Below are 14,204 nucleotides of genomic sequence, written 5' to 3'. Positions count from 1 at the left end.
ACTTAGTAAGCCATATACAAATAAATTATCACATGAATCAACATCATTTCCATCAATAGGCAACTATGAGTAAACATTTAAAACATCACAAACCTTTCTCATTGTACACATATTCAATATCATAATTGAATTCATGAAATACTTCCCTTTTATTACTTGTATGAATCTCGTACATATCTGAGCCATTTAACTCATTTACATATTCTTTCTCGATTTAACTTTTCCCGTTGAACCATTCGGAATCGTTAAGGATACTCAGAAATCTCATAAAGCTTGTACAATGCCATATCCCAGATATGGCCTTACATGTTACCATATATCGATGCCACTGTCCTAGACAGGGTCTTACACGAAATCGAATAACGACGCCAATGTCCCAGACATGGTCTTACATGTAATCACAATACAATGCCAATCTCCCAGACATGGTCTAACATGTAATCACATCTCAACAACCTAATGTCATGACATTCGTATCCTATACTATTCCTAAGGTTCGTACGAGACTTTTGGATATCGTAACTTTATCGATTCTTGCTCGTATTTTCTCGTTAAACACTCATAGCAATTCAATTATAATGAAACATATATAATTCAATTCAAAGACATTTGTTTGCATATGAACTTACCTCGTATTGAAAATAAATGGACTGGATCGACTATTCGATAACTTTCGATTTTCCCCGATCTAAATTCGATTTCTTTCTTTCAGGATCTATATGAATTCAAAATTAACTTATTTATTCATAAATTCTTTCAATTTTATCCAAAACACACAATTTTGGGCATTTTACATATTAACCCCTATAATTTCACATTTTTTCAATTTAGTCTCTATTTCATAAAAACACAAAATTCATGAAATTCAATTTAACCCATGCTAGATCAAATTTCATAAGAACCTCTAGTAGCCAAAAAATTTCATTTATTCATACTTTTGTCCCCACATTTTTTATGTTTTCACAATTTAATCCCTAATATGTATTTTTACTCAAAATCTCTTTACAAAACATATATATCCATCACTAAACTTTCATAATTCATCATCAAACATCAAAAAAACATGATTTCATCAATGGAAACTTTCAAAAATTAAGTAATTTTTCAAATTAGTCCCTGGGCTAGCAAGTAATCGATGCAACGATCACAAAAACATAGAAATTATTAAAAACCGAGTCAAAATCGTACCTTAATCAAGCTTCTAAATGCCGAAACCTCAAGCCCTAAAATGGTGTTATTTTTCTTCTCAAATTTGGCAAAGATGATGATAATGAAGCTAATTTTTATGTTTTGTTTTATTAATAATACATTAATACATAATTTACCAATTTGACCTTGGTTTAAAACATTAATAAAGATCAAATACATGCCCATTTATGACCATTCCCACTGTCAATGGTCTATTCAAAACATACGGACTACACATTTAATAAACCATAGCAATTAAACACTTAAACAATTAGAATGTAACTTTTGCATTTTACGCGATTTAGTCCTTTTGTCAAATTAAGCATCCAATCGATAAAATTAAATCACGAAACTTTCACACTTACATGATATCAAGCTATAAACACATAAAATAATATTAAAAGAACTTTTCAACCTTATATTTTTGGCTCTGAAACTACTGTTCTAATTTAGCTAAAATCGGGCTGTTACAACTCACCTTACAACAGTTTAAAGTCCCAAACTGGAACGTCCCTTACAAACTATTAGCAACAATAGGAGATGGAAATATCCACCAATTAACTCAAGAACCTTAGCTTCCAACTAAATAAAGAAGAATATAATATTTAAGTTTTAGAAGAAAAACCAAAGAGTAAAGTTGAAGGAAGGAAAATCATCCCAATTTTTTCTTATCATAAATAAATATACTTATCTTATCTCAGTGAACCTTGAAAAGTGTCCATTGCATCTAGAATTTGTCCTTTAATTTGACCTACAAGTTTCGGGAGAAATATAAATGAATGTACTATATATGTGTTATTTGACCAGCCAACTCAGTTGGTTCTCAATCAGATCTCGTTACCAAACTTGCTTGAAATAGTGCTTGAACAAATTAAGTGTACTACACCTTTGGAGGTAACATACACGAGAATTTTTTTTCTCTTGTCTATTTCTTTCTTTAATTGAAGAATACTACTAGAACTAAATCTCGATATACTCCCACGGGCAGATACTCTATACGCTCAAAGCATTTGTTCACCATAAGCTTATAAATTTGATAGACTGTTTAATAGAGTACACCCAAACAAAAAAAAATTGCCTCTATACACTCTCTACTCAAATCCGTCAAATTTAGGGTGTTACAAAATTTTGTGGTACTAGAGTCAGGTTTGTAAAACTCAAGCTGTGGATTGTTAATGAGTCTAAATGCATGTCATAAAAAGAGATCTTTTGGGAAAAACCATACCAAAAACTTTTGAAAAATAATTTTCTTCAAAGAAATTAAATCCGAGACTCTAATGTCAATCCTAATTTAGTTATTGTTACTTCTAAAACTTTAGATAAATTGTAAACATTCAAGAAAAATAGTTAATGTTTGAACTTTTTATATGAAAACTGTAGATATACTCTAAACCTTAGACTTTAAAAAAATTATTATGAACACCCAAGGCAGACGTGGTAAGGGTAGGCCACGTAGGGTTGCACCTATTGAGCTGCCCACTATTCAAGGTGAAGCCCAGTTTCTGAGGCAGATTACGTAGAGGATACATATGCCATTAGTGACAAAGGTTATAAGAATAGAGATGATGCAGTGTCACAAGGGATGTTGAGGTTCTATAGAGGGTTGCTAGAGCCCAAACTAGATCTGGAAACCATGGATGTGTTACCAAGAGGCTCCGATTGAATGGGACTAAATTATTTAGGGTGTTGCTAGAAGGACCCCTACTATGACTAAATACTAGATGGGAACAATTGAGAGAATTCTACAGGATTTGGATTATATTTCAAAACAAAAATTAAAGGTTACCGTGTCATTGTTAAAGGATGAGGCTTATTGTTGGTGACAGTCTATGTTGAGAGTTAAACTGGCAGAATGATTAACTTGGGGATACTTTCAAGAGGCCTTTCAAAAGAAGTACGTGGGCACCAGGTACATAGAGGTCCATAGACTTGAGTTTATCGAGTTAAAATAGGGAGATAGGATTGTGGCAAAATATGAGGCTAAATTTCTAAGGCCCAGCCGTTATGCTTAGACTATGGTTTCCACTGTGCAAGATAAGTACATGAGGTTCAAGGATGGATTGCGTTATGACCTTAAAATTCAGGTCGCTCCACACCAGGAAAGGGTGTTTGAGACCCTGGTGGAGAAAACAAAAATTGTGGAGGATATTAAACATGTAGAACATGAAAAATGAGAGAAGAGTAAGGTATCGATTAAGAGAGATTCTGGTTCCATTGGTTCCAATACTTGTCCCATAAAACGAGCCAAAGAGGGTAGATCGCTGTAAGGGGTTGCTGTATGTAATTCATGAGGTATGACTTCCAACTGTGCATATTATAATAAGCGCCACCTGGGAGAGTGTTGGAGAAAATTGGGTGCTTACTTGAAATATTGTTCAGTCGAGCATAGGTTTAAGGATTGTCCTCGTCGGGTTGAGCTGAAGCAAGCTTCAACTAAGAATTAGGCCCGACATTAGAGAATGGGTCAGTTACCTTCAAGAGACCAAGGTTAGAATAGGGTTGTAAATAATGTCACAACTGGTAATCAGAGTGCGAACCGAATAAGGCTAAAAGGCTGCCCTTTTTTATGTTAGAAGTCGTGAGGATAGAGACACATTTGATGTCATAGTAGGTACATTAACCATCCATTCTGTTCCATATGACTAATAAATTAGGTATTGGGGTAGAGAAAAATACTAGCAATGTTATTGTAGTTAGCTATTTAAAACAATCTGTTGTTGTAAATAAGATCTATAAAAGATGTCCGTTAGAGGTTCAGAGTGTAATGTTTCCAGTCGATCTTATGAAATTACCTTTAGGTAAGTTTGATTTAATTTTGGGAATGGAATGGAATGGTTAGGAGAATAACAAGTTAGTTTGGACTATACCTCTAAGAGAGTAACCTTGAGAACGACTGAGGGTAGTGAGATCGTAATGGTTGGTGAACAACAAAATTATTTATCTAATGTGATCTCCACCATAGTAGTCGGAAAGTAGGTTCAGAAAAGGTGTGAAGCCTGTTTAGCTTATATATCAGATATAAGTACTAGTAGTGCTACGATATACAATATTTGAATAGTTAAGGAGTTTCTAGATGTTTTTCTTAAGAAACTGCCAAGGTTACCTCTAGATCGTGAGATTGAATTTAGGATTAAGTTGATGCTAGGAACTGCTCTAGTATCCATTGCTCTCTACCGCATGGCACCTAAAGAGTTAAAAGAATTAAAAGTCCAACTTTAAGAGCTTTTGGATCGCGGGTTTGTTAAGAAGAAAGACAACTCCCTAAGGTTGTGTATTGACTATCGACAACTAAATAAATTGACCGTTAAGAATAAGTATCATTTGTAGGTTCAATGACTGATTTAATCAGTTCTGAGGTGCAATAGTGTTCTCTAAAATAGATTTAAGGTCTGGATACTATTAATTAAAGATGAAGGAGATGGATGTGCGTAAGACTACATTTAGGGCTCGATAGGATCATTAAGAGTTCCTTGTGATGCATTGTGGATTGACCAATACTCTTGTCATTTTTATGGTCTTTTATGAACCGAGTGTTCAAACCATACCTTGATTAGTTCATCGTCATGCTAATCGATGACATCTTAGTTTATTCCAAATTTAAAATTGAACATAACGAGCATCTTAGGGTATTTTAACAAATCCTCCGAAAAAGGAAACTTTATGTGAAACTAAGTGAATGTGAATTCTGGCTTAAAGAAGTAATGTTCTAGGTCATGTTGTATCCGTTGAGGGTATCCGAGTAGATCTGAAAAAGATAGAGGCTATTCTGGAATAGAAACAACCCAAAAAATTTTTCTGAAATATGAAGTTTTCTTGGTTTAGTAGAGTATTATATGAGATTTTTCGAAGGATTCTCTTTGATTGTTTCTCCTCTAACCAAGTTGTTAAGGAATAATTCTACATTTAAATAGATGGATGATCAGTAACCTAGCTTTGAAAAGTTAAAGTCGGGAAAGGAGTATGTGGTGTATAGGGATGCACCTTACACTGGCATTGGATGTGTATTGATGTAAGATGGAAAATTAGTTGCCTATGCTTCAAGGCAGTTGAAATCGCATGAGTGTAGCTATTCGACTCATGATTTGGAGTTAGCAGCTTGGTGTTTGTGTTAAAAATTTAGAGGCATTACTTATATAGTGAGAAGTGTTACATTTACACGGATCATAAGAGTCTTACGTATCTTCTCATCCAAAAAGAGTTGAACTTGAGGCAACGGAGGTGGATTGAACTATTTGAGGAATATAATTGTGTGATCAAATATCACCCCAGAAAAGCTAATGTTATGGTAGTTATCTTAAGTAAGAAATAAATGATTGATTTAAAAGTGATGTTTGCTAGGTTAAGTCTGGTGGATGATAGGGGCTTACTAGAACAATTGCGAGTAAAGCCTACATTGGTCAATGAAATTATAGATAAACAACTATTAGATGTGTCCTTATTGCCACGAATTAAATAGGTCGAGAACCTTAAGACTGAGGATTTTGGGTTCAATGCTGATAGTATTCTATGCTTTCGAGGGAGGTATTGTGTGCCAAATGATAAGGATCTAAGACAGTCCATTCTTCGAGAAGCATATAGTGGACCTTATGCTATACATCCTGAAAGATGTATCAGGATTTAAGGGAACTATACTGGTGGCCTGGATTGAAGTGAGAAGTGATAGATTTTGTAGCTAAGTGTCTGACGTGTCAATAGGTGAAAATAGAACACCAATTTCCTTCTAACTTGTTACAGTCGATTAAGATACTCAAGTGGAGATGAGAATAAGTGACCATAGAATTTTTTAGTGGGTTACACTTAACAACCATTAAGAAAGAATCAATTTGGGTGATAGTAGACTACTTAACTAAATCAACTCATTTATTACTTGTTTGTACATATTACTCATTGTAAAAGCTAGCTAAGTTAAACATTTTAGAGATTGTGAGACTACATAGGGTACCAGTATCGATTATTTCAGATCGAGGTCCTTGTTTTACATCTTGATTTTGGAGAAAGCTACATGAGGCACTGGGAACTCGCTTGGACTTTAGTACAGCCTTCAATTTACAAACTGATGGATAGGCTGAGCGGTTTATAAAAATATTGGAAGATATGTTAAGGGGTTGTATTATTAACTTTCGAGGTAGTTGGGAAGAACACTTGTCTCTTGCTGAATTTGTCTATAATAATAGCTTTAATTCAAGTATACATATGGAACCATATGAAGCATTGTATAGTCGTAAGTATCGAACACTACTATGTTGGACTTAGCTGGGGGAAAGGAAAGTTTTGGGTCCTTAATTAGTACAAGAGTCTGAGGGGAAAATTAGAAAGATTAAAGATAGATTAAAAATGGCTTCAAATAGATATAAGTCATATGCGGACATTGAGTAAAGTGTCAGAGATCAAGTTTTCCTGAAAGTATCTTCATAGAAGAAAGAGTTGAGGTTTGGTCGAAAGGGCAAACTGAGTCCTAGCTTCATCAGACCTTACAAAATTCTTAAAACAGTTGGTTTAGTGGCGTATTAATTAGAAATACCTCCTGAATTGAACCGTATTCATGAAGTATTCCATGTCTCTATGTTGAGATGATACCTATCTGATCCTTACCATATTGTTCCAATCGAAGAGATTGATGTAAGATTTAATTAGTCCTTTAAGGAGGAACATTCTTTCAAAGTCACCAGCTATCACACCAAAACCATTCTTAAAACTCTTATCCCCTCTATCTATAAACCTTACCGTTGGCTACTTATACACCTGTCCAAAACTGAAACCATTCTTAACATATTTTCTAACTTTGACGCCAAAAGTCCCTTCGACTAACAGCATTCCAAAAAGTGAACAGTCTGATATAATGGATATGATGTAACATATGCATTGGTAGCAACAGGCTTATTAGAGATATTTCATGCCCTTAAGCTTAGTTAATTGTCTGTACTTAGGTGAGTTTAATTGCATTTTAGGATATTGTATTAGTATTTTTAGAGCATTTCATTAAAGAGCTTGAATTGTACTTAAGTGTTATTACATGTTGCTTTTAATTGCCTATGGGGAAGACTTGCTTGGTGGTAGATTCGCAAGTGTAGAGCGTATGAAAAGGAGTAAATGATTGAATGTTTGTCGTGACAAATTTTGGATAGTTTTCCAATACAAATGCTATAACAATGCCTTGAAGATGCCTAGTCAGCACTCAATGCGTACTGTTCTCAGCCCCAGGTGTATTTGTACTAGATAAATCCACTTGAAAATGAGAGAAAGAATTATGGGTTAATGGACCTACCCCATAAGGTCAAACTTATAAAAGCTAAAGAGGGAACCTTAGAAAGAGAGAAGAGCGGTTTTTTATTGAAAGAGATAGGAGCAACTTTTGACAAAAAAAAGGGAGTAGGACCAAGGAGGAAGGCAGCTGAAGAAGGAGAAAATGAATACGTCATCTTTGGCAGCTGCAAGATATTGCGCTGTAGGTGTTGTGTAACGATCCGAACTTTAAGGTTATTAGAAAAGTGTATTTTCGAGTCACCGTTTCTGAAAAATGGATTAGAAAATATTTATTAAAAAAAGTAAAAATATTTATGAAGTTAAGTGAGTGATTAATTAAAGTTTAATTAAGTAAATTTAGCTTAATTAAGGATAATTGGATAAAAGATTAAATTGAATATAATGTGAAATTTTAGTTTTAAAGTAATAGAAAATAAAAGGATCAAAATGGCAATTAAGCCATACCCATGAAATGAGGCGGTGAATGGAAGAAAAATCAAGATTTTTCTTGAATTATGTATATTATTAAATTATTAAATATATATGTATATATATAAAAAAAGAAGAAAAACAAGTGTATAAAAATGATTGGTACAAGTGTTAAATAAATATTTGTTATTAAATAGATTTTTATTATAGTTATTATTGTCATTATATATATATAAAAGAAACAAAAGAATAAAAAGAGGAAAGAAACAGAATAGCAGGGGACGAAACAGAGAAGGGAGAAAGGAAGAAAAGAAAAAGGGAAAAATAAGGTTTTAAAGGTTCCAAGTCAATTTAGCCCATTTTCTTATGATTTTTGAGTTTTTGGAATCCTAGAGATAAATACTACTTGTTTTAAGTAGAAATTTTGAAAGTCATTAGATTTCTAAGTATGGTTCATGTTGAATAAAATGATGGAATTGGGGGTTTATTTGATAGAAATTTTGATTGGAATTGAATAAAGGATTGAATCGTAAACTAAGCTATAAGTTTTGAGTTTTAGGGATTAAATGGAAATAAATTCGAAATTATGAAAATATGCTGGAAATTTAATAGTTAAGTATGAGTTTGGACAAAATTTGAATAGAAATGAAGTATGAATTGAGATAGAAAAATTAAGTGAATCTAGTTAAGATTAAATTGAAATTAAAGTAGAAATTGAATAAAAATTGTATTAATTAGATATAAATTAGTAGTGAATTAACCAATATGAATTATTTTAATTCCCGTAGCTAATGTTGTCTCGGGAAACCTCGGCTAAGCAAGGAAAAAATGGCAAAGACAAAGGGAGTTAGCTCGAGAAAATACGGTTTGTATTTCTATAATCCGAACCTAGTTATTAATTGTTATATTTTTTTTATTTAATTCATTTAATAAATGTTGAAGTGAGAATTATTGTGTTTATAATGGAAATGGATTAATTTGGTATGTGATGAATTTATATTGATTGAATTAAATTGAATTATATTATATATATAAGTGTGTGTGTGAATGAGATATTATGCAATTATGATAATTGAATTTTGGATAAATATTATGATAAATAATTAAGATGGGAAATATTTGTATTGTGTCTTTGTAATTGAAATGAATTGATTTAGTGTGTGATAAATTTATATTGAATTGATTTATGAATATCTATTTTATTGAATTTATATTGATTGAAATTATTTTGATTGAATTTATATTGATTGAATTATATAATATATATGATTTATGTAGAAATTTGAATATTGAATGAATGTTATAATGAAAAATATATTGATTGGAAATATGAGGAAATTGGTATAAATATATGAGATTGTGATATTTGAATATTTGATATTGAAAAATGAATTGAATTGTATTGAATTATGAATTAATGTGAATAATTGAAATATATTGTTGAATTGAATGAAATTGTATGAATTGTGAAAATGGGTAAATATATGTAATTATCTGAATGAGATATTGATGAAAGAATTATTAAATTGAGAAAGTGAATGAAATACCCTATTAACTAGTCGGGCTAAGTCGGATATAATTGGCATGCCATAGGATCTGAAAGTGTACGGGATTTGCCGGCCTTATTGATCAGGCACTTTATGTGTCGTATCAGGCACCTCGTGTGTCGTTTTAGACACTTTATGTGTCGTATACTGATCAGGTACTATGTACCGTTTTAGGCACAATGTGCCGTACTGGTGTGTTGGGTTGGAATCCGTGTATCCGTCAAAGTCCGGATTTGTTAATAGGGTGAATATATAAAATGAGAAATTTAAAATAAATTGATTGATTATATTATTGAAATATTGAAAGAAACGAAAAAGTTGAATAGTGGATTGAAATTGAGATTGAAAATGAAAGGCATGAACTTAATGTTCATGTAGTGATTGAAATTGTTACATGTAATATGTGATGGAAACTGACGAATAGATAAAAATTGTATCGCTATTATTAATTAATGAAAGTTTAAGAATAAATTGATATTTGTGAAATTATGTAGTTACATGTTTGGTAATTAAAATTCTTTATTGCTATTATAATTTGAATTATGGTAATACCACTGAGTACGGAATACTCAGCGTGCGGTTGTTTCCGTGCGCAGGTTAATAGGGGTCTAGTACCCCGGTCCAACATCTGAACGATCCCGACTCCAGCAAATTTTGGGTGATGTTTTCTTTCTTAATTGAAAGTGGCATGTACTAAGTGTTGTATAAGTTATATAGATATACTTGTAATGTTGGTTATAAGAATGGTATACCATATTTTGTTATTAGTTTGATAAAATGGTAAATATTATATTATATAATTTGGTATTAAGTTGGAATGAAAAATGAATGAAGTTATTAGTTAATTTGGATTAATATTATGAATGTTTAGTTATTAAATGACTATGTTAATGAATTGGTTATGATTTAGATATATTTAGGTTTAAATTGTTTTTGATTGTGCCATTGGTTTTGGATTAGTTTGGTTTTTGGTTTGAATTTGAAGGGGGTTTTATGTAAAAATTAAGAAGAAATGCTGTCGAAATTTTTGTAAAAATAAAAAAATAAAAAATCTCTGAATACTCGAACAAGTCCCGTTCCATTCCACTTTAATACTTGTGTTGGGCTTCGAAAGTCCATTATAGGGACATAATTCTTCAATTATACTATGAATGTTATAATAGTTGTAAAATATCCATAAGTTGTCTGATATATCCGGTAATGCCTCGTGGCCCTGTTCCGGCGACGGTTTGGGGTTAAGGGGTGTTACATGTTGAGAGTTGGATAGATGAAAGCTATCATCCCAAATTTTCTCCTTTCATTCTTATCGCATTTATTTTAGAACTTATTTATTAAAAATGGTGTTGGTTATTGTATTAAACTTGAATTTGATTTACCCAGCTACGAGCTAAATCTCTTAAGCTCGGGATTACTTTGCTGAACCTCTTAATTTCTATTAATGTTTATAGTTTAAGTTGGAATTGTTATGCTATTTTATTCAATGGTATTTCATACTTTATACAGGTTGTGTATTGGCGAATGTGCAGCAGATTATTAAAGATAACTTAATTCTAATAGGGTTATGTTAATTAGATAGATATTGGATAATATGAGTGAATGATAAATTATTTATTCGTAGCAAACTCTAGATATAGAGCTTTGCCTCATATGAAAGAAGGTAGAAAATATTAGTGGTAACTGAACTCCAGTCTATAGACATATAATGCTTTAGGTGGAGGTAACCCAAGGTTTTGCTCTCGAAAGAAGCAGACCGCTGTAGAAACCTATCAAGTAGTAGAATGCTCAAGACTTTACTGTAGCATTATTAGTTAGAGAAGGTAGATGCATCTGTAATCCCAGTCGTCCTAATCAACATTGCAGTTCCTTAATCTTCTATTCTGTAGTTGCTTTGTCGTGACATTCTTGTTTCGTTTACTTGTTTTGTTTTCCACATTTTATACGTCACCATTCTCTCTTTTTGCCACTACAGTCTCACTATTATTCTGCTTTAGCATTAATCAAACTTAACTCTAATAACTCGACCAAATTATACCTATCCAATCCCTGTGCAGACGATATCACTCATCACTTTATTACTTGTCCGACATGTATACTTGCACAATTTGCACATCATATTCACAAACGATAAGTTTTTGATGCCATTGTCAGGGATTAGCTATTGGTGAAATTTGGTTTTGTTATTTTTATTTTATTTCATTAGTTTTAGCTAACTTGATTGTGTTTAATTTCTATGTGTTTGCCATCAGTGTATGAGAAGAGGCATTCCTGTAGAAGAAGAGTATTCTTTTGACCTAGAGATCAAAAGAACTTCGTTAAGAAGGAGAAAAAAATTACATAATATGGCTAGGGAAGGAAATAATCCTGGTTTGAATAATCCATTGAATCCAAATGGTTGGGATGTTAATCTTCCTATTTGTCGTGTGACAAATGACCGAGGCAGACCAATTCGAGAGTATGTTGTTCTAGTTTTGGATGACTTGAATCCAGGGATAGTCAGATCTCACATACAAGCTCAGCATTTTGAGTTGAAACCGATAATGTTTCAGATGCTGCAAAAAGTTGGACAGTTCGGGGGGTTGCCCACTAAAGCTCCAATACTACATTTAAGATTTTTTCTAGAAGTCTGGGATTTGTTTCGATAACAAGGTGTTCCTAAAGACACTTTGTGGCTTAAATTATTCTCATACTCTTTGAGATATCGTACAAGAGCATGGCTTAATGTCTTACCGTCAGTAATAGTGCCATCATAGAATGACCTGTGCCAGAGGTTTTTGCTACGGTATAATCCACCAAAAAGAAATACCAAGCTTAGAAATGACATAACATATTTTTCGCAATCAGAGGATGAAACGTTTTACGAAGTTTGGGAAAGATTTAAAAAATTACTTAAAAAATGTCCTATGCATGGTTTCCAGCATTGGACTCTAATGAATATATTTTATGTTGGGTTGAATGCACATACAAGGATTGTAGTTGATGCGTCTACCAATGGTACTTTTTTGGATAAATCCTATAATGAAACATACGAGATTTTGGAACGGATTGCCAACAATGATTATCAATATCCTATAACGCAAGTTGGGATTGGCAGGAGAGCTATTGGCACCATGAAGCTTGATGCAATCACTTCATAGATAGCTCAGGTACCATCTTTAGCTAATATGATCAAGACAATGAAAAGGCCAACTGCAATCCCGGAGATGAAATCAGCCAAGCTATCTTATGTTTGTTATGGTGAAGACTATGTGTTTGATGAATGCCCATCAAACCCAGCATCTGTATACTACATGGGTAATTTCAACCAGAATAACAATCCCTATTCTAACACCTACAATCTAGGGTGGAAGCAACATCTAAACATTGGTTAGAATAATCAAGGTATGGGGAATTCAAACAATGTTGTTAGACAGAATGCTAAGAGGCACTGCCTAGTTATCATCAAACCATGTCGTGGAAAAATGTCCAACAAGGTCAGGCATCAGCTTCATCATCATTATCTATCGATTCTTTGTTGAAAGAATATATGGTCAAGAATGATGTCATGATACAGGGTCAGGCTGCATTCCTACGAGCTCTTGAGAATTAAGTGGGGCAGATAGCAAATGCTTTAAATTCGAGACCACAAGGAGCTTTGCCAAGGGATACAGAGGATTTGAGATCACAAGAGACGGAACATTGTAAGGAAATCAGTCTCAGAAGTGGGACCCAACTGAATGAAATTGTTAAAGATACAACTACAGAAGAGGACAAATCAGGTCTCAACCATGGAAAGAATTCAAAACAACCTGAACAACACACTACAACTGAAAAGGCTAAATAGAAGACTATTGCAGCAGAATTAGATCATATTGCTAATAAAAATGCCACAGTAAAACAATATCAGCAACCTGAAAGACGACCACCTCTACTTTTTCCTCAGCAATTCCACAATTGTGAACAAGATATCCAGTTCAAAAGATTACTGAATGTCCTAAAACAACTCTACAAAGAAGCGAAGATTGAGAGAATTTGAAATTGTTGCTCTCACTGAGGGGTGCACGATGATGTTGAAGAATAAATTACATCCAAAGTTGAAGGACATAGGGAGTTTTACTATCTCATGTTCAATTGGAAATGATTATGTTGGTAAGGCATTATGTGATTTAGGAGTGAGCATCAATTTAATGCATATGTCTGTCTTTAGAAAGCTGGGAATCGAAAAAGCAAGACCTACTATGGTCACATTGCAGCTAGTAAATCGATCCTATGCGCATCCGTAAGGTAAAATTGAAAATATGCTAGTAAGTGCATATCAGTTTATTTTTCCTGTCGATTTCATTATTTTAGAATGTGAAGCTAACAAAGATGTGTTGATTATTCTTGGAAGACATTTTCTTACTACTGGCAGAACTTTGGTTGATGTGAAAAAAGGTAAACTGACCATGAGGATGAATGATCAATAGATCACCTTCAATGTATTTGATGCCCTGAAATGTGCTTATGAGAACGAAGAGTGCCACACCATTGGTTTGATAGAAATAATAGTGTAGGAAGAGTATGCAAAATTTTGCCACAACAATTCTGATAGTGATACAAATTCACTTGAGCTAAATGAAACAGAGAGTTTTGAAGAATTCAGTGAGTCTATAGAGGCAAAATAGATTGTGGATAGACCAGGGAAAAAGTTTGAGTCCTTGGATTTATCAACTCACATTTTCAATCCTCCTAAACCATCTATAGAGGAACCCCCTACACCAGAGTTGAAGCCTTTGCTGCTGCATTTGAAATATGCTTACTTGAGAGACAACAACACATTGT

At 33.2% G+C, this 14,204-nt stretch overlaps 1 non-coding gene across 1 annotated transcript; it reads right to left on the bottom strand.

The window, feature by feature from the left end:
• Positions 1-12,211: 12,211 nt before the first annotated feature.
• Positions 12,212-12,318, bottom strand: LOC121213237 (small nucleolar RNA R71). The gene has a single exon (XR_005908616.1). It is a non-coding gene; the product is annotated as a small nucleolar RNA R71 (small nucleolar RNA).
• Between the last annotated feature and the right edge of the window lie 1,886 nt (positions 12,319-14,204).

This window comes from Gossypium hirsutum, chromosome A13, assembly GCF_007990345.1.
Source record: "Gossypium hirsutum isolate 1008001.06 chromosome A13, Gossypium_hirsutum_v2.1, whole genome shotgun sequence".
Lineage (NCBI taxonomy): Eukaryota > Viridiplantae > Streptophyta > Magnoliopsida > Malvales > Malvaceae > Gossypium > Gossypium hirsutum.
Note: the sequence above shows the minus strand (reverse complement) of the source record. Positions and strands in the feature narration are given on the sequence as shown.